General features: G+C 38.5%; 1 protein-coding gene and 1 pseudogene across 1 annotated transcript in view; both read right to left on the bottom strand.

Moving 5' to 3' along the window:
* Positions 1–21,787, bottom strand: part of Trpm3 (transient receptor potential cation channel subfamily M member 3) — an 851,352-nt gene that overhangs the window by 721,307 nt on the left and 108,258 nt on the right.
* On the bottom strand, positions 2,368–3,566 carry LOC116891036 (annotated as a pseudogene).

Raw genomic sequence — 21,787 nt, 5'->3', positions numbered from 1 at the left:
AGCAAGAACCCACCTGTCAAACAATTAATATTTTTAGCTGTGTTTGGATTCCTCCTGCATTTCTGTGATTACAAATATGTCATGTTCTGAACCTTCAATCCTGTTTTTAGGTGTTGTTGTGATATTTACTCATAATATAAATTACAGATATTTGTAATCATTTTAAATCTTTACAAGCACCCCCATTGAAAGCTGACAGTGTCACCCCAGAAATCAGGTGCTTGAATTATTTCCCTACGGCTGGAAGCTACAATGTAATAAAGTGGGTTTCTATGGTGAAATCTTAGAGGGAATATCATTTTCAAAGTAACATTACCTTGTATTAAAAAAGTCAGTACACTACAAACCTCCTGACAGGATGTTTTCAAAGCCATTCCGTATTGGCCATAAAGATAACGCGTGCTTAACTATAACAAATGCACCATGAATACCATTGTCATAGAGCTGTGTTTCATATAAAAACCACAGAGCTCGGCACTTACCAGATTATCACATACATTTCCTACTGACTCCTTCCTCCGTCACTCATCACCCACCAGGAGATTTTTCCTGCTCTGCCATCCTGTGTGAACGATTCCATTTGTTCTCCTGTTCCTTCCCTGGTCCATGTTATTTAAGAGGTTATTTTAAAATAAAGACGGCAGATATATTTCAGCTCATATCTACCTCACAAATGCTTGATGCGTCTCAGGAATTGAAGGAAAGCTACATGCAGGGTGAAGTGGCAGGCACAGTTTGAACCCAAGGTCCAAGTGTCAACTATCGAGTACAACTGCACTGCCCCACCACACGCCACCTGCCTGTGCTTCCACAGGAGAGTCTAACTCAGGAGCGAGGTCAGTGGGCAAGAAACCCTAAGGACGATGCCTTTGGCACAGGAAAAGAAAAGTCAGTAGCTGAAGGCATTCCTGACTTGTGGATCTGAGCTGCTTTGTGATGTCCTCAAAACATGTCAAGGTCAAGCGTGTAAAGGACTCTGCTTCCCTGATCTTCTCAACTGACAATTCGATTTGAGGATAAGCAAGCAAGCAAACAAAACAGAAAAGGCCTCAAGGTCCAGGTAGTGGGCACAAGCCGAGAAGAAAAGCAAAGCTGCGGAGTTAAGCCTGAGAGAGTTCAATCTAGACCGCCTCACTAGGGGCCCAGCATGGGTGGACTGCAGTGAGCAGCTGTTATCCTCCTCAACCGCCACAGTATAGCCCACCTCCGTCCTTCCCTTTCAGCTGGGACTGGAAGAACACACTCAAGTATGCTAAAGTAACTACTCTAGTCAACACAGTGTTAATTCACACTCCTTTGAGGACACCAATCACTTCTGTTGTACAGACACCCCAAATGCTCACAGTATGTAAAACCCAAGAGAACAGTGGGGGCAGTTTTCAGTGCTTCCTGGTTTAAAGGGTTTCCCTCGACATCCCCAGCTGTCTCCCTGGGTCTAGACCTCAGCTCTGTCAGCCATGACTGATTTTTGCAGCTTAAGCTGTATGTTTCAAATCTGTAATTAATTCTAAGACCATGGACTCCAGCTATACTTGTAGCTGGCTGTTAAATTAAAGTGAGTATTAATCTTATCGAGCTCATTTATTAAAAATCTATTTCACTAAGGAAAATACAGTTTAAAGGGACTGTGTAGGATATTAAAGGCATTTAATTAGAACACAGAAGATATGACACAACATTTTTCTTTTGAGATCTCTAAAGTAAAATAAATCTGACATTTCTGTATCACATTTTCTCTTTGCAAACTGAGCTTTTCTGTGCTCGTTTAAAACTAAATCTAATACTGCATTATCTATGTACATATACATATATATGTATATATATTATATATATGTATATATATATTATATATATGTATATATATTATATATATAATAGATTTATTTTTCCAAGTCAAAAACATTTCCTCTTAAAGGATATATATATATATGTATATATATATATGATATATGTTGTTTACTGTTATTTTCTTGTGGATCCATGATAGACTTTACTCAAGAAAATGGTTTACAAACCATCAACTTGTTTTCTGTTGTCATAATTATCAACTATTTCAATCCACTGCTATAAAATGTCAAAAACATAATGATGGGGTTCCATCTGCTACCCTGACTGAAACTGATGTCAGACTTGAGAGACATGAGAGAACTGGTTAATTTAGCAATCTAGGGAACACAAAGGATTACTCTGTGTGTGAAGTTGGGATGTGCATAACTTGAGTATATTGCCCTCTTACCTCCTATTGTCTATGGATGACAGACTTTTCCAGTTGACCCTTCCTGACAATGACAACAGTAGACATTTCTCTAAAACACACCCCTTCAGCTACTCTGTACCCTTATCTTTTCCCCTGAAGGCTTTGATATCTTCCTCTCGTGGTACTTAGAACAATGACTTCCCAAGATGCCTATATCTTGATCCTTGAGACTTGTGAATATGTCTTCATTATGCAAGTAGATGGCTCAGTAAGACTAAAATGGCTTTGTGGTTGTGCCCAACCTTATCACATGGATATGTAAAAGAAACCTAGGGGCATGGGAGACAGAGAGAGGATAGAGAAAGATAGAATACTATTGTTTGTGAGGAAAGAGGGCAGGGATATGAGCTCCCCTGAGTCTCTTGGGAAGAATCTGGTCCGCTGCCACTTTTAGCCCAGTGAAACCCACACTAGACCTCTGACCTACAGAACCCTAATATATTTCTATTGCTTACATCATGGAGATGGTGGAGAATAATTAAAACAACAGGAGAAAACTGATACAAGTTTATAAGAAGGGAATAAGATTGTGTGAGCCAATTGACCATCACTTGTCAGATGCCATTCACAACTCTACAGTACTACTTTTAATCCTCTTCCATTAAGAGTCTGAAGGCACTTATCTTTCAGTCTTTAGCATGGAGGACAGTATTCTGACCCATGGTCATTGTGCAATCTTCTGGCTTTTGTTATTCCATTTTGCCTTTTTTTCTAGAAAGCAGGAAGCATGTACTTCTTATCAGAATATTATATGACATCTTGATGGCATATGAATAGTGAGATCAAAGGCTCAAAATAAATCTATATGTGCAAAAGAAAGTGATTGATTATTTTTAACAGTAATTAAAGTTTATTTCAGCTATAATACAGATCTTAGGACTCTAAGGTATACTTGTGTCCATTTCTGAGATATTCTGTGGTACTTATCTGTTTTAGAGATTCATGCAATCTCTGGCACTAGGGGAACACCTGGACTTCAATCACATAGCAGTGAACAAATGCATAAGAGAACTTTAAAAATAGATAAACCAGGAGACCATTGTGAACTTAGAGTATTAAGACAAATTCTGCCATTACAGTTAATATTTAGATGATAAATTTTTGTTGTAAATGCAACCTTAGGTGACTTGAAGGAGTAGTCTTTAGGAAAATAAATTAATAGAAAGAATACACCACCTTGATATGGGTTGAAATTAGGTCCCATAATTGTGGCTTGCCAGGGAAACTTATCTTCTCCAACTGGACCTGCAGAACACTGGGCTGGAAGGACATATGCCAAATTATTATGTTCCTTCTGTTTCAGGACCATAGTCTGTGATCTTTGATCAAAGGTCCAGCCAAACTTTGATTATCCTGGTAGTGAGGAAAGATTGTCTCCTCAGACCAACTCTGCCAAACAAAGACACTTTGTTCCGAACTGATCAGAGGTTAGATCTGGAGGGTCTGCAACAGAGGCAGGTCATGGGCTGAGGGTGAATATTTCTAATGGGAAGGGAATTTTGTGTGTAGAAGTGCAACAATGCTTTGTTAAGTAAAAACAAACAAATAAATAAAGAAACAAACTGATACATAAAAGCAATGTTTGTATTTCTGATAAAGTCATAATAAATTGCTCAAAATAGGGAAAAATAAAAATCCTGTCCCTTTTTTTCTATTTATATTTTAAACCACTATGTTCATTCTTTGTCCTATTAAAATAGCTTTTTTCCATCTGTATTCTGGTCAAAAGCGGTATTAATTGTGTTCTCTTTTATATTTTGGCCCTTTGTTGGATAAATGCTTCAAATACAGACAACAAATTGCCTCTTAAATATATTCTAGAAAAAGTACAGGTAAAGTATTGGGCTTCAACTTTTAAAGTAAAGTGGGAGACAAGAGGTGGTGAGGTGTCCTAGCAGGTGAAAGCACAAGCTTGGTGATCTGAGTTAAGTCTCCCAGAATTCGTGTGGAGGCAATGCACAAACTTGTCTTGTAACAACATGTACAGAGACATGCATATCATAGCACATATGTACTGATCTGCATACGAATGCACCCCCACACACAAATAATAATAATAAAGAAAACAAACTAAATGCAGCTTTGTATGCAGTTTCCGTTAACTCAGAGTCTGTAGTAATTCAGATGAGGAAATTAGTCACTACTAAAAACAAAGTTATTAAAAAGGCAACCAGAGCCATGCAGGCCTGTAGGATACAGCTAGAATCCCAGCCCTCTGAAGGAGGATCAGGAATTCAAGGCTGGTGTGGGCTGCATAGTGAGTAGAACTACATAACAAATTCCTGCCTCAAAAGGAAAGAAAGAAAGAGAGAAAGAAAGAAAGAAAGAAAGAAAGAAAGAAAGAAAGAAAGAAAGAAAGAAGGAAAGAAAGAAAGAAGGGAAGAAAGAAAGATGGAAGGAAGGAAGGAAGGAAGAAAGGAAGAAAGAAAAGAAGAAAGAAAGAAGGAAGGAAGAGAAAGAAAGGGAATATCATTTGAAATGTAAATAGAAAATATCCAATTAAAAAAGAGAAATTTAGAAAGAAAGGGAGAAAAGAAAGGCAGCTAAATGAAGAACTCCTTAACATGAGACATTGCAATAGGGGTCTCACTTCATATATTTTTAAGAACTAAAATTGTGTTTTCTCTAAAACTAAAATTTTGCTGTTCCGTGTTAGGACAGAATTTCCACAATCATATACTACTCAAAGTTCCTTTATGCCCTCAGTAGAGGACAATCAAGTGTCAAATACATCACTTGGTTGTTTTCTTCAGTGGGTCGCCTTCAGTTAGTAAGTGTGTCAGCATGACACGGAACCCTGTCAGGTTCTGGGTGAGGAGGAACCTCTCTGAGAAAGCCCGGATGCTGGTCAGAGGTTCCGGCTAACACGCTGGCTCTGATGCTTGCTTCACAAGGAGCCTCTAAAGGTTCTTTCCCTTTGGTCCCTCACCTCTAAAATAGACACTGGAAGCTGGAAGGAATTGAAGTTTTTCTTTCTTCTTTTTGAGTCATGATTCTTTTAAGATCCTGTTGAACTACAATTAAAATAAGATTTTAAATTAAAATTTCAACTTAATTAGTTTTGATACTCAAAATCAGTACTACAATCTAGATAATGGACACAACCTTTGCCCACTAAAGTTTCTTTATGGCCTGTCTTATACAGAACCCCTTCTAACCCAGCTTCTAACTCCCATCTCAAAGCAACTATGAGAATGCTGTCTATTTCTAGAGATAAATGTGAATTTTCTAAAATCTTATATAATGACAGTCACATAGACAATGCTCCTCTTTTTTATTCTTCCTACACTTAAAGCTATCGTTTGGAAATTCACCTATTTTACTGCGTGTGCTAATTGTTGTGTTATTTCTTAAGATTTTGAAAGAATAACTTTAAAAATTCATCCAAAGACCAATGTAGGAAAATGAACATCATTAATTCCTAGGACTCTCCATACACAGATAGTTTTTGGTTTTATTCCTTCAGGTTTGCCAGAGATGCAAAATCAAAGGACACAGTTAGACACATAGAAAATGTCTTTGCATGCAGATGTGGCTAAAGAGAGGACAGAAAAGTGCCCCGATGAGCTGTCCAGAAAGCTAGTATATTGTTTCAATGTAAACCCTAAGTCCCATGGCCAGTGGAGCCAAGGTCTATATCAAAGTGAAAGATCAAATAACCAGAGGCATCTACATACAAAGTCAGGAGAAAATGGATGTCCCAACTCAAGAAGAGTGAGCTCATGCAGATTAAGCTGTTTTGTCTTAGTCAAATCCTAAATAGACTGAATGATACCTGTTTACAATTTACAGGCATTTTCTGCCCCTTCCAACTTTTGTAGATAGAAGTCTTCACGGATATGCCCATAAGGCACAGTTTACCAGCTTCTCTACATATGCCTCACAAGATTGTATTAAATTAATAAAATTATTTTAAAACCCACTTGTCTCTGTCCTAGCAACTCCATTGCTTTGGCACAAGGAGGCAGACCTTAGACACAGCAGAGCAGAAAATTAGTGCTTCACGCAGAAAGGATAGTTTGGAAGGGAAAAGAAGAAACTCCCTGAGCATCAATTTTAGTTTTTAAATTGTCTGAAAAGTAGAAATTAAAATTCTAATATGAGATGAAGTTAGATCTTTGTACCTTGTTATTTTAAGGACTGGGCCAGCGTAATTAGCGCAAGCAAAGAATTAGCTGAAAACAGTTTCTGATCAAGGTACAGACAGGAGGAGTAAAATTAAGAAGCAGGGACTATCTGGGTCACAATCCTAATCCGTGTATGTTTTTAAAGTATCAAAGAGAGTAAAACAAGTTTTACACTGTTGCTTTCTAAACCTCTGGTGTTGCAACATAGTAATAATTCTAATTAAAAAGAAACTTACACATATGAGTTTCCTTTGAGAAGCAATCACTTTCAACATATCTACTCATATTTTATTGGCTGTTTTTCTGGTTCTGTTTCTGTGTTAATACTGAGGAGTAATAGCAAGACAGTCTAACTATGGAGATGCTTGTGAATTAATTCCTGTGGATCATTGCTTATAAAAAGGGTCTCCTAGAAAGGACCTGACCAACAACAGTCAGTGTGGAAGTAAGCATATCTAAATGCTGGTTGGAGAGAAGACAAGAAAAAGAAAAGCCCAACAACTGTTCTTGGTTGTTTTTTTAATATTATTTTCTTAGGTATTGTATGTATTTACATTTCAAATGTTATCCCCTTCCCCCGTCTCCCATACCCCCTCTCACTCCCCCTGCTTCTACAAAGATGCTCCGACTCCCACCCACCTACCCAATCCAACATCAACGCCCTGGCATTCCCCTACCCTGGGGAAAGAACCTTCACAGAACCAAGGCTTTTCCTCCTATTGATGCTGGACAATGCCATCCTATGATACATATGCATCTGGAATCATGGGTTCCTCCATGTGTACTCTTTGGTTGGTAATTTAGTCTCTGGGAGCTCTGGTGGGGTCTGGTTGATTGATATTGTTGTTCTTCCTATAGGGTTGCAAACCCCTTCGGCTCCTTCAGTCCTTTCTCTAACTCTTGCATTAGGGTCCCCTTGTTCAGTGGTTAGCTGCAAGCATCCTCATCTGTATCAGTAGGGCTACAGCAGAGCCTCTCAGGAGACACCCACATCTGGCTCCTGTTAGCAAGCACTTCTTGACCTTAGCAATAGTAACTGGCTTTGGTGGCTGCATATGGGATGGAAACCCAGGTGGGGCAGCCTCTGGATGACCTTTTCTTCATTCTCTGCTCCACTCTCTGTCCCTATATTTCCTTCTATGTGTATTTTGTTCTCCCCTCTAAGAAGGAATGAAGCATGCACATTTTGTTCTTCCTTCTTCTTAAGCATCATATGATCTGTGAATTATTTTTTAGGTATTCCAAGCTCTTAGGCTAATATCCACTTATCAGTGAGTGTATAACATGTGGTTCTTTTGTGACTAGATTACCTCACTCAGGATGATATTTTCTAGTTTCATCCATTTGCCTAGGAATTTCATGTAGTCATTGTTTTTAATAGCTGTGTAGTACTCCATTGTGTAGATGTCCACATTTTCTGTATCCATTCCACTGTTGAAGGACATCTGGGTTTCTTTCGATCTTTTGGCTATTATAAATAAGACTATTAAGAACATAGTGGTGCATGTGTCCTTGTTATATGTTGGAGCATCACTTGGGTATATGCCCAGGAGTGGTATAGCTGCGTCATCAAGTAGTGCTATGTCCAATTTTCTGAGGAACCTCCAGACTGATTTCCAGAGTGGATGTACTAGTTTGCAATCCCACCAACAATGGAAGAGTGTTCTTCTTTCTCCACATCCTCACCAGCATCCGTTGTCATCTGAGTTTTTTATATTAGCCATTCTGACTGATGTGAGGTGGAATCTCAGGGTGGTTTGATCTGCATTTGCCTAATGACTAAGGATTTTGTATATTTCTTTAGGTGCTTCTCAGTCATTTGGTATTCCTCAGTTGAGAGTTCTTTGTCTAGCTCTGTACCCCCATTTTTAATAGGATTATTTGGTTTTCTGGAGTCTAGTTCTTTGTATATATTAGATATTAGCCCTCTACTGGATGTAGGATTGATAAAGATCTTTTCCCAATCTGTTGGTTGCTGTTTTCTCCTAATGGCAGTGTCCTTTGCCTTACAGAAGCTTTGCAATTTTATGAGATCCCATTTGTCAATTCTTGATCTTAGAGCATAAGCCATTGGTGTTCTGTTCAGGAAATTATCCCCTGTGCCTATTGTATTCGAGGCTCTTTCCTTTCTCTTCTATTAGCTCTAGTGTATCTCGTTTTGCGTGGAGATTTTTGATGCACTTGGACTTGAACTTTGTACAATGAGATAAAAATGTGTCAATTTGCATTCTTCTACATGTTGCCCTCCAGTTGAACGTGCATCATTTGTTGAAAATACTGTCTTTTTTTATTGGATAGTTTTAGCTCCTTTGTCAAAGATCAAGTGACCATAGGTATATGGGTTCATTTCTGGGTCTTCAATTCTATTCCATTGATCTACCTGCCTGTCTCTGTACAAATAACACATAATTTTTAATCACTATTTCTCTGTAATACAGCTGGAAGTCAGGGATGGTGATTCCCCAGGATTTCTTTTATTGTTGAGAATAGTTTCTGCTATCCAGGGTTTTGTTTTTATTCCAAATGAATTTGCAAATTGATCTCTCTAACTCTATGAAGAATTGAGTTGAAATTTTGATGGGGATTGCAATAATTCTGTAGATTGCTTTCAGCAAGATGGCCATTTTTATTGTATTAATCCTGCCAATCCATGAGCATTGGAGATCTTTCCATTTTCTGAGACCTTAGATTTCTTTCTTCAGAGACTTGAAGTTCTTGTCATACAGTCTTTTCACTTGCTTGGTTAAAGTCACACAAAGGTATTTTATAATATTTGTGGCTATTGTGAAGGGTGTCATTTCCCTAATTTCTTTCTCAGCATGTTTATCCTTTGAGCAGAGGAAGGCAATAGATTTGTTTGAGTTAATTTTATATTCAGCCACTTTGCTGAAGTTGTTTATCGGGTTTAGGAGTTCTCTAGTGGAATTTTTGGGATCACTTAAGTATACTATCATACTGCCTGCAAATAGTGATATTTTGAACTCTTCCTTTCCAATTTGTAATCCTTTGACCTCTTTTTGTTGTCTAATTGCTCTGGCTAGGACTTCAGTACTATATTAAATAGATAGGGAAAGAGTGGGCAGCCTTGTCTAGTCCCTGAGTTTAATAGGATTGCTTCAAGTTTCTCTCCATTTAGTTTGATGTTGGCTACTTGTTTACTGTATATTGCTTTTATTATATTTTGGTATGGGCCTTGAGTTCCTGATCTTTCCAAGACTTTTATCATAAAGGGGTGTTGAATTTTGTCAAATGCTTTCTCAGCATTTAGTGTGATGATCATGTGTTTTTTTCCCTTGAGTTTGTTTATGTAGTGGATTTTGTTGATGGATTTTCATATTTTGAACCATCCTTGGATCCTTGGGATGAAGCCTACTTGATCATGGTGAATGGTCATTTTGCTGTGTTCTTGGATTCAGTTTTCAAGAATTTTATTGAGTATTTTGGCATTGATATTCATAAGGGGAATTGGTTTAAAGTTCTCTTTCTTTGTAGGGTCTTTGTGTGGTTTAGTTATAAGCATAATATGGCTTCAAAGAACAAATTGGATAGTGTCCCTTCTGTTTCTATTTTGTGAAATTGTTTGGACAGTATTAGTATTAGGTTTTCTTTGAAGATCTGATAGAATTCTGCACTAAACCCATCTGGTCCTGGGCTTTTTTTGATTGGGAGACTTTTAATGACTGCTTCTATTTCTTTGGGGTTTGGGGACTGTTTAGATGGTTTATCTGACCCTGAGTTAACTTTGGTACCTGGTATCTGTAGAAAATTGCCCATTTCCTTCAGATTTTCTAGTTTTGTTGAATATAAGCTTTTGTAGTAGGATCTGATTATTTTTTGATTTTCCTCAGATTCTGTTGTTATTTATGTCTCTCTTTTCATTTCTGATTTTATTAATTTGGATACTGCCTCTTTGTCCTCTGGTTAGTCTGATTTAACAGTTTACCTATTTTGGTGATTTTTCTCAAAGAACCAGCTCCTGGTTTTGTTGATTCTTTGTATAGTTCTTTTTGTTTCTGGTTGGTTGATTTTGACTCTGAGTTTGATTATTTCCTGTTGTCTACTCCTCTTTGGTGAATTTTTTTCTTTTTTTCTAGAGCTTTCAGGAGTACTGTCAAGCTGTTAGTGCATGCTCTCTCCAATTTCTTTTTGGAGGCACTCAGAGCTATAAGTTTTCCTCTTAGCACTGCTTTCATTGTATCCCATAAGTTTGGGTATGCTATGCCTTTATTTTTATTAAATTCTTTAATTTCTTTCTTTATTTCTTCCTTGACCCAGTTGTCATTCATTAGAGCATTATTCAGCTTCCATGTGTATGTGGGTTTTCTGTTGTTCTCGTTGTTATGGAAGACCAGCTTTAATCCATGGTGATCTGATAGGATGCCTGGGATTCTTTCAATCTCCTTGTATTTATTGAGGCCTGTTTTGTGACCAAGTATAAAATTGACCTTCAACCAAACGCTATCAAAAAGATAAGTAAGGTCACTTCATACTCGTCAAAGGAAAAACATCTACCAAGATGGACTCTCAATTCTGAACATTTATACCCCAAATGCAAGGGCAGCCACATTCATTTAAAAAAACTTTACTAAATCTCAAAGCATACATTGTACCACACACAATAATAGTAGGAGATTTCAACACACCATTCTCATCAATGCATAGATCATAAAAACAGAAACTAAACAGAGACTCAGTGAAACTAACAGAAGTTATGAACCAATTGGATTTAACAGATATCTATAGAACATTCCATCCTAAAACAAAAGAATACACCTTCTTCTCAGCACCTCATGATACCTTCCCAGAAACTGTTCTTATTCTTTCATTGTTCCTGCTTTGTGGCCTTTATCCCTCACCCACTCTGTCTACAGCATTAGCTACTTCATCCAATGTGCAAATGCTAAAGTCAGTCTGTCTTTCTGTCTCTCTTTCATTCCCTCATCCCCTTCCTCCCATTTCCCCCAAAAGAGAATTCAGCCTCATTCACATGTGCATAGTTACAATATACATCTTTATATCTTTGAATATGCACAGTCACTCATTTACTTGAAATCTCTTTTTGGAAGATTCTAGTACATCTTTAGAAAAGAGTGCCAAAGTATACATTCATTCGAACACCCACACTAGATCCTTTCCTGCATTTCCCTCTCCTTCTCAACAATTCACCTCCTGACCCAGACAGAGTTAAGAAGCTGTCTGTGATATGGCTTAAAGGTAACCCTTCATTTATGTTTTTGAGTTTGTAAGCCTCATGCCCTTTGTCACATGAGTCTCCCTGCAATGATTAATATAACAAACATCTTGGATTTATGTGATGAGGAGGATAGAGTCTATTTAATACTATTTGATATTCTATCACATGCTTCTTAGACTCTCAAGTTTCTGCAAATCTTAATTATTAAAATCAACTATTTATTTCCACATACGTTATCTTGCAAATCCAGACTGATGTCATGGCTCTGCCTTTTGAACATTAGATTGAAGAGTTAGAAGATAATTCAATGGTAGATTTCTCAAGTGTCCCAACCAACAAATGATGATAAAAAAATTAGAGGTATTAAATGTGTTCTTAGAAGACATCAGAAAATGCTCTTAAGTTAAAACTCATTAAGTATGTCCATAGGTAGTTTACAACCTGATGTTTTACACCAAAAATGGCATTAACACTCATATTGCCTTAGGTAACAACTAAGTTAGACTGCGCCAGGATGTGCTGTGTGAGTGGGGAGGTTAGGATGAAAATGTCAAATCTTGTTTCAGGAACAACATTACAGGAGAAGAATGAGTCACTAGGCCCTTTCCAATTTATATCTTGAGGTGTCAATAGAGACCATTGAAAATAAGCCACACTGAATAAAAGTTTAGTCTGGAACCTTACAAAAAAGAACATTGTGTGAAAAAGAACTGTTTTTGATGTGATACGATGGATGCACATTTAAATAATCCTCCCTCAGACCGCATTTGCAAGGTGAATGCTGCCTTCTATTTTGTTTTGTTCTTCTTGAAATCATTTTAATTTTATTGCACTGGCTGGATCAAACAGTAGTTCAGGTGATAATGAGTCAAAGGTAAGAGATCAGCTCTAGATTGTGTTTGCTCACAAAAGATGAGCCACTTTCACCTCTTTGCAATATTTCTAAGCCATTTTGCCCTTTGTAATAAAAAGGTGATACATTGTAAATGTCAAGATCCACCAATATATTAAATAGCTCAACATTTGGGAAGATAAAACAGCTCCATCTTCTCTCCAGTACAGTTCACATTCCTTTGGCCTGGTTTTGTTTTCTAATAACTTAAACCTGGTGGTTTCTGTTCATCAAACCTTCTGGCCAACGACATGTTTGGGGTAAGAGTCACCTTTGTCAGACTGGATTTCAATAAGAAGCAGTTTTACCCTCAGAAGTACCAGTTGCTAAATGTATCCAATCTCTCCAAATCAGAAGACCCCTTCCCACTTCACTTTCTTGCCACACTATCCTATGACCTCATGTATGTTATTTTATGTGTTCTCTCTCTATTGTTCTGTGAAGGAATTGTCATCTTCTTTTTTTTTTTCAGATGAGGATATTTATTTGAATGTTAGGCACTTTTGCCATTGGGTAGATATTATATACTGTAGAGATACAGTGATTACAAGCCCCTTTCCCAACAAAACTGCCAATGGGTCAGGAATGGATAGCTGACGCCATCCCCATCCACCAACAGAATACATGTGACTGTCTTGAGAATTCAAACCAAACCCACAAGATTATAGTTAGGTGGTTATAGGTATTAGAAATAAAAAGATTAGAGTCTGAGAGACTTAGAAAAGCTGCTGATCAATCATAGTCAATATAAGCAATTGATAGACATTGGGTAAGAATATGAAACAAAGCTGACACATCAAAGTCAGAGAGAAGATAATGTGAGGGAAACCAAGAGGATTAAAATAGGAGGATAAAGAAAGGGAGGAAGGAAGGCAGGAAAGGGGATGGAGAGGAAAGGAGGGTAAGGGAGGAGGGAATAGGACGTGAGGGAAAGAAGAAAGAGTAAGAGAGAAGGGGAAGGGAGTCACAGGAGAAAGAGAGGAAACAAAGGGCTAATGGAGGGAAGAATACACAGCCTTATTCCCGAAGAGCCCTAGGTCTTACTGAACTTTGCTTCTTGATCTCCCAAGTGACTTGCATCAGAGGCTTACTCTAAATCGCCTTGGCTTATGCTAGCCCAATGGGCAGGGTCACACCAAAGCTGCCTTATCTACAACACGGTACAAAGGTTCACTTAAAGCCCACTGCTCAGGACCAGGTGGAAATAGTGGACTTTCTCTTTCTTGTGGAGTACATTCACTTGATACTTTGAAGACAGAATGTGCTCACCAGCCTTAGGTCTTAATCTACAGATACATTTCTTGCTGTTAGGCCTGCATATGCACTATTGTAATAACTAGGAAAAATCTTTGAAAATTATATAAGTGAAAATAGCTTTAAAAAATGAGAGACTCTTGAAAAAGCAGCTGAAATTTTTCAATGTTGTTTGCAACTAGAACCAATCTGTAGATCTTCTCTAACAGAAAATATTAAAACAGATGGCCACATAACTGTGAAAGAGGATCAACTTAATAGAAGCCAAATTCTATGTATTGAGCCAATGCATAAAACAAGAAAGGGACTGACATGTCTTTAGACACCTGTGGCTTATTATTGTATGTCTTCTCTGACAAAGGATATAGTATGTAACATTTTCTCACACACTTGTTCAATGAAATCCTCACATGTACCTTGTAAAGATAGCACTACCCCCTTTCACAGGTGGGGACAGTTGAGGCCCAGGGGTCAAGTCTAGGGACACAGATTTTTAATTATAAATCCACTTTTACTCAGAGGCAAGAAAGATTAGGATGCATAGAAAAACTGCCTGTCATATATAAAATTGTAGAGAATGAGAATCTCTGGGGAATGAAATATACTCAGGGAAATACATTAGTCTTTAAATCTTTTCTGTTTTTTTCTCAAATATATTGACAACATATTTCTCTTCCTACATGTACAAACATGTATTCATATTCATCCACAGAGAGAGAGAGAGAGAGACAGAGACAGAGACAGACAGAGACAGAGAGATGGGGCAGAGATAGAGGCAGAGACAGATGATAGATTTATTACACAATTTGTTAAATTCTAAATACAGTGATAATGATTTTTCTATTATACTTCTCCTATGATAACTATGTCACTAAGCATTAATGGTCCTCACCTGGAAATTTTATATGGCTGTGTGGTAGCTGTGTATAATCTAGAACTGTCCCTCAGAAGATGTTTCACTATACCAGAAATTCCATCTCAAGAGTGGATTCCAGTAACACCAAAATCATTGCAATGAACACAACATTCCCTTCTGTAACATTTGTACCCACGAGAAACAAAGCAACTTGACTTCACATGCTAGACAACTTTAAATGTAGGAACTGAGTCCATCTCATTGTTGGTCCAGTGTTTGGAGACTGTGGTGAAGATCTTATATAGTGAGAAACTAAGAAATTGTTGCACTTTTATGACCTAAAACTTATGCTTAGTTCTAAGAGCCATATCAATGCCTTGAGAATAGTTCAGAGGAAACCAAAAATCATGAGAGTCTGAGAAATAAATTATAGACCATTGCATAGAATACTTCCATTTTACTATGAGGGATTTGATTGTTTTCAAATGACTGAGCAGTTGGCTAGTTGTACTATGTAGATTATTGCTGTTTTGATTATGCAATATTTTCTTTCACTGATAGACAGTTACTTTCCCTGATACTTTTAAAAGAGGCCTAGAATCTTCTTCAATGGTAGGGAAGATAAAGGTGTGGTGATTTGGGTAGGAATGACTCCTATAGACTTGTGTTTGAATACTTGGTCCATAGGAAGTGGCACTATTAGGAGGTGTGGCCTTGTTGGAGCATTGTTGGAGGAAGTGTGTTCACTGGGTTTGGAGATCTTAAGGTCTCAGAGGCTCAAGCTAGTTCTCTGCCTGCTGTCTTTGGATACAGATGTAGAATTCTCCTTTTTCAGCGCCATGTCTGCAGGATTCCTGCCACGACAATTATAGACGAAACCTCTAAAGCAATAAGCTGGTCCCAATTAAATGTCCGTTATAAGAGTTGTCGTGGCCATGGTGTCTCTTTACAGCAATAGAACTCTAACTAAGACACAAGGGGATTAGGAGCCACCTGGAGCTTTCCTGGGTCCAAAAGAATTCTCGACATCATAACTCCAATGCCTTAGTGATGAAAAGGTCCTCTCTAAGACCTTCCTCTGACCCAGATGAGACCCAAGGTTAGTAACACTTTACTCCTGTGTCAAATACACATTGATAATAGCCCAATGGTCAAGACAAAATTAAGACAGTTTTTAGATGACCTATCATGTGTGCTATTTGCATGGCCTAACTTCTAGAAAATTCTTTCCAGTTGGAAATCCAGACTAATAAATAGGCTATGCCTTATAAAAGTTGGAAGGCTTGTATTTGGAGGTATGTAATATCTCCAATCTCTTTGAGCCACACAATCTACCTTCTTAGGATTAATGACCTATTCTCTTTGTTTCTATTAAAAAGATAGTAAATATTTTATATCAAACTAAGACAATGTTCAGAAACTAACCAACCAAGAAAACATCACAGTAGAAAACACTGAACATTTAGCCAATGCCTTTGTGCTAGCATTTGTGTAAATGTCTAAGAAACATTATCCCAGAGTAGCCTGGTCATCTGAGCCCTATAGTTCCCAGTTAAGTCTATTAAGAAAGGATATAGTGGTTTTTCAGGAATCTACAATGGGTTTATATGTTCAATATGCCACATGAGTGCCTTTAAGACGAAAGATCGTAAATAAGTACAAACCACAGAATTATCACTGTGAACAATGGAGCAATGGAACACAAATCATCTCTATTTTTAACCCTAAAAGTACCCAGAAAATGTTGGTCTTTTGGAAAGTTTAAGTAATCTGAAAGTCAAGAACAAAACTCATGCCTTTCTTGGGTGCCCTCGGAACTTTGTATTCCTCAGCCTCCTGAGCCTTTCTTTCAGAAAGCAGCTTTGCTTCAGAAGCAATCTGTGACTCCCAACTTCGTCTTGAGAGCCCCTATCAATGTTTTAAAATCTCCTGTGATGTATTAATTATTACACCTTGCCTATTTCCAAAAGGGAATAAGAGGGATGTCATCATGCATGCTAGCCATGAGTCACCCACTGGGTGTGTTAATGGCCTACCCTAAAGCTGAGATGACCACTGCACAGCTCTGATGGGCTGGATTGACAGATAGACTGACCCTGGCCATCAGAGAGACACAGAACGATGACATACAGCATTGGTTAAAGTGACAGGAGATGAGCCTTCAGAGGGAACGAAGAGAGGATCACCAAGCAACCCTGAGGAGTCTCTGGCTCCTCTTTAACATTTGCTGTAACCCAGGAAATGCAGCTTATCCAGGTTGATCATCCCCTGTCCTCCTTTAATCACCATGCATCGTTCTGTGACCCTCTAGACTTCTTCATCCTCTCCTCAACTTCCTTCTTCTCCAGGACAGTTATGAAGATTGAATTAGAGGCTAGCACATGAATGAAGCATGCTTTCTGAAGCTCTGGCCCAGGAGACAAATGTTAGAACTAATAAACTAAGATCCAAGATCTACAGGCCACCGTCACTGTTACTAATGACCGCCACAACATGCTATGCAAGCACACTCAAGTTATTCCACAGGTGTTATTGGAGCAGATTATGACTGACTAATTAAAGACATTTAAAATAGCATGAAAATTAAAAATAATAAATACAATTCAACTATCTATATACAAACAGTTCACATTAAATTCTTGTTCAACACTCCTTAGGAAAGCATTGTTATAGATTTTAAAAGTATTAAATTTAAATTATTATTAAGGAATATATTCAGACAGCACAAACAAGTTTCTCTCTCCCTTTCTTTAATTCTGAAGAAATCAAACAAAGGCCAGGGGCCTGAAATTCTGAATCTATTCTAAGATCTGTCCCTCATGCTGTGCTTCGCACAAATCATTTGGTAGTTTTTAGCACAATTACACATCCTATCATAATGCAACAATAAATTAAAAGCAATACAATTTGTAAGAAAATATATTTATGGTGACATGTACCATGTTGCTTTTGAAACACAAATGATCATTTAACTGCTTCGTTCTTTTTATTGCCTTGTATTGCATTATGGGTCTAACTTTTTTTAACTGATATCTTCAATGCCATTGCAGAAACACATTTATATACCCATGACCAAAGGACCAGGGTATTTCCTACACATATTGACAACCTTAATATTAGTGAAATATAATAAGCAATAGTGACTGAAGACTCAATTGTGTTATTAGGAACTTGACTTCTGAGCTTGTTTTCTTTTTCTTTAGAAGAGAGGTGTGGTGGTTTGACTCTCCTTGTTGGAGTAGGTGTGGCCTTGTTGGAAGAAGTGTTTTTCTGTGTGGCTGGGCTGTGAGACCTTCCTGCTAGCTGCTTGAAAAAAGTCTTCTGCTCTTTGCCTTCAGAAAAAGATCTAGAACTCTCAGCTCCTCCAGTGCCATGCCTGCCTAGATGCTGCCATGCTCCCTCCTTGATAATGAACTGAACCTCTGAATCTGTAAGCCAGCCCCAACTAAATGTTTTCCTGTATAAGAATTGCCTTGGTCATGGTTTCTCTTCACAGCAATAGAAACTCTAAGACAAGAGGTGACACTAGAACTGTCACAGTGAAAAAAATGAGTGGGGCCAAGCAACAAAAAACCTGATACTATAATAGTCCCCATCATCCAGTTTCAACTCCCTGTGGTTGAATCAGTATTTTAAAATAAAGATCACACTTATCTTACTTTTATTATGATTTACTAAGTTACATTATTTTGTCAATGGTTGCTAATATTTTATAGTGCCTAATGTATAAAGTTATCTATAAACTTTATATGCATTGTGTATATTTGAGAAAAACAGAGTATTAAGATTCTCATTATCTATGTGCATTGATTTTCCTCGTCATTCAGAACGAATACTCTCTAAGAACCAGCTTAGGGGAAATGCAGTTTAATTTGGTTTACAGTTTGAGAAGGTACAATACATCACAGCAGAGGAGGGAGGGATGCAGGAGTGGCTTGCCACTGTGGTAACAGGAAGATCAAGTTAACACATTATTATCAAGATTACAGCAGACAGATCAAGGGGGAGCCAAAACCAGACCTTAAACCTGAAGGCCTGCAGTTTAGTGACCCACTTCTTCCAGCTAGGCCTAAACACGCAAAAGATCCCCCAGCATCTCCACTAGCATAGCATTGAAGATTCAAACATATGAGCCTTGGGAGACACTTCGTATCAATAACTTGGAGACTGTGGAATATATGCAGTTATACAGTGGCACTCATGAAGGAAGAGTGAACTGAATTGGTCAGCTTTGTAGCGTACAAGCACACAGAATAGCAACAGCCCCATGGCATCAGTGTGGTTCTATTTAATTACCAACCATCTCAGTGATTCATTTTCATTTTGTGTTTATTTTGTAACTGAAATTAGCACCCAGAGAGAAATGATTAGACAATGTAATTGTCTGTAATTTGCAGTCTATCTAATGCAACACCAGGTATTCAGCGGATATCAGACTAAGACGGTTTTAATTATCCAGTGATTCCTTGATATTTTAATTCATCAAGGAGAATTGAGTATGGAATATCTCAACGTCATAAAGCTGGGGCAAGCCTTCAGGATTCAGCAACAGCATCAAAGGGGTCACTTATGGACCCCCTTAATTTATGTACCTTACAAGTTAGATAAATTGGGCAAAGAAAGGATGACTGAGAAGAAGGGGTAAAGCCATGGTCAGGGGTAAATAAGACAGTTGCAATGATGAAGATGAGCCAAGACACCTTAACTCCCTGGGTCAACCCTGAAAACTCTTGATTTTTATAGGATCTTCTAAAAGGAGTTATGTACATTGTCACAAAATTCGGGGGTACTGTTTCCCTATTACAGGATGAAATTGTGTTTTTGTGGTTCCCTGATGCTATTAAGGGATCATTCTCATTGACCTGATGGGTAAAGAGCACCCAGCAACTCAAACACTAGTCCACGTAAACCTCCATAGAAGTAAAATACAGAAAATCCCTTAGAAGTAACATCTTCGGTTTTGGAGAAACTGTGGGATGTAACTTGACAGATTAGAAAATCCGTGAGAGGAGAAGGTGGCTAAATTTAGCAAGACAATGGAAAAAGACAACACACTAGAAACTTCAGTCTGGTACCAGCTGGATCATGTTCCCAACACAGCACCCAAAACCATCATCCTCCGCAAGCCTGGGCTTGCTGCCTCTGTAGGTAGCTCATGTCTGTCAGATGATACACTCACTGCCCGGGGATCTGAACTCCCTGTAAACTAACTTGAGGTGTTAAATGGTCGCACAGTTCAATCACTTTCAAGAGCACAAAGAAATGCAATTAGGTTAACAAAAACAGTCTTGGTTTTTGGGAGACCTGCTTTAGGGAGAGGAAAACATTTGTGTGATCATTGTATAGATGCGCTAGTAAGCGGCAATGCTAAAATTCAAATTCTTAAGCTGCTTATTTACATGAAATGAAGGATAATGAGTATGTTTATTGGATAACCAGCTCTCTACTGGTTACTATGCTGCTGCTGACCACGGTGTCTCTGAATGAGTATTTATGCCTTCCAATGCTTTCCTGATAGCAAGGAATTAGATTCCTGTTGTTTTATAGTAGAAAGAACACAGAATAGAGTTCTGATTTCTCCTCAGAGAATCAGGAACAAAACTATAGGCATCCTAAAGACTAGAGAATGTATCCCCACCCTTGCCAGGCCTCCCCACTCCCTGGGGCCTCATGTCTCTTGAGGGTTAGGTGTATCTTCCCCCACTGAGGCCAGACCAGGCAGTCCTCTGCTATATGTGTCAGGGGCCTTGGACCAGTTCATGTCTGCTGCCTGGTTCAGAGAGATCTCAGGGGTGTGGGTTAGTTGAGACTGCTGGTTTTCCTATGGAGTTGCCCTCCACCTCAGCTTCTTCCATAGGGTATGGAAGGCAAGAATTTGGAACTTTGAAACAAATATTTCTAGTGGTGGTGGAAGTAAACAGATTGCAAACTCAGCTACACATAGAACCACAGCAAAGAATAGAAACCTAAGGGGACTGGACAAGGTTGGGTTTGGAAAAGAGTTGATGCTCTCCTCATAGGGAGCCTGTCAGAACTCACTAGGAAGTGACAAATGTCAGTGCTGTGAAAATGCAGCTCAGTGGTGAGCAGTTTAGCTTGAGAGCAGCTCACAACAGCATCTGCCCCAGTAACCGCCTCACTTCCATCCAATGCATGGACATAAGGTTTGCAAATAACTTGAAACTGCCATAGGCCGACCGTAGCTTACATTTGAGAAATGGAACTTTCTAGCAAACTACTCATGGGTGGGATGACTCCTTACCTATGAGAACTTGGGAATTATTTTCGGATTCACATTGGCAAACTAAGAAGGGAAACACCATAAGTATTGGTCAAAGTTACCTTACATAGAAGGTGAAAAATACTCTTCTTACAAACTTAAAATTTTTTATTCCTCTGATTTGCAATGCATCAATCAAAAAATAGCTGCATATTGAAAGATAAGAAGTTTGTGTCCTAAACATAACAACTGATTTTTTTTAAGGAGCTGGGGGAAGGACTGAGGAGTGGAGAGGGATTGCAACCCCATAGGAAGAACAATGTCAGTTGCCAGGACCATCCAGTGCTCCCAGGGACTAGACCACCAACCAAGGAGTGTACAGGGAAGGATCCATGGCTCCAGATACATATGTAGCAGAGGATGGCCTTGTCTGACATCACTGGGAGGGGAGGCCCTTGTTAGTGTGGAGGTTTTATGCCCCAGTGTAAGGGCATGCTGGAGTGGTGGGGCAGGAGAGGGTGGGTGGATGGGGGAAAACCCTCAAAGAAGCAAAGGGGATGGGAGAGAGGGCAGATGAGGGAGGGGGATAAACAGGAAGGGGGATATCATTTGAGATGTAAATGAATGGAATGATTAATAATAATAACAAAAAACAAACTGTTTAACTACTTGGACAAATCACTGGAGACTGAATCAATTAAGGTCTCATATTAAACCTGTGTCACATCCTTTTGGTGTGTTTCTCCAGAATAATAATAAGCACACAGTACAGAAAAACCCAAGAATTCTTTTGCTTTTTGACATTTCAAAGGCTACACTCTGGTTAATATACATGAGGTGGAAACCGCTTAGGAAAAAAGGCCAACTTCTAATACAGAAAGCCACTCTGGAATATGTCACACTGAAATATTCTAAGACGAATGTTTCTATAAATTTGTGGCACAGAATTACCACAGCATCATCTGCGCCATTGCTGATGATGGCGAG

This window comes from Rattus rattus, chromosome 2 (genome assembly GCF_011064425.1).
Source record: "Rattus rattus isolate New Zealand chromosome 2, Rrattus_CSIRO_v1, whole genome shotgun sequence".
NCBI lineage: Eukaryota > Metazoa > Chordata > Mammalia > Rodentia > Muridae > Rattus > Rattus rattus.
This window is presented reverse-complemented; position numbering and strand designations above follow the sequence as displayed.